Here is a 596-nt window from a genome sequence, read left to right as displayed (position 1 = left end):
AACAAAGTCCTTTCCCCGTATTGTATGGTTTTTGATAAGGGCATATTTTGTGTGTGTGCGCGTGACCATAGGAATCAACAATGCTGAATTCTGCTCTGAGATTTGTAACAAACACAAGGCCTCATACACATCACTGTACCTTCTATCAGTTAGCAGGAAGGACATCTTTAACCGTAAGGCAACAGAGTCACTATTACATGCTTGTCTCTAAGGCCATTTTAAAGCAGCTACCAATATATTGAAGTGCTTTACCTTCCCTACAGACTCATGGTCATTACCGTCTGAGATCACAGAACTGCATTTTACATAATGTTCCCAACACAAGAACTGAGTTTGGTAAGAGTGCTTTTTGATTTGCTGCCCCATCATCTTGGAACACTTTGTAGAAGTGCTTATAACTAGATCATTTTATTCTGATTGGTGATTTTAGATCCTGTTTGGATGGCTGCTGACCACAGATTGCACATGTTTATAATCTCTTATGCACTTTGTACTGTTCTTCCAATCCGTTCATTATGGTGTTTATGTTGTGTTGTGTCTCATGTGTAACTAACTATATGCATGTTGCATTGTTGGCCAGGGTTCAGTTGAAAAAA

The sequence above is a fragment of the Oncorhynchus masou genome, chromosome 13 (assembly GCF_036934945.1).
Source record: "Oncorhynchus masou masou isolate Uvic2021 chromosome 13, UVic_Omas_1.1, whole genome shotgun sequence".
NCBI lineage: Eukaryota > Metazoa > Chordata > Actinopteri > Salmoniformes > Salmonidae > Oncorhynchus > Oncorhynchus masou.
The sequence above is the reverse complement of the archived record's forward strand: the minus strand, read 5'-3'. Positions refer to the sequence as shown.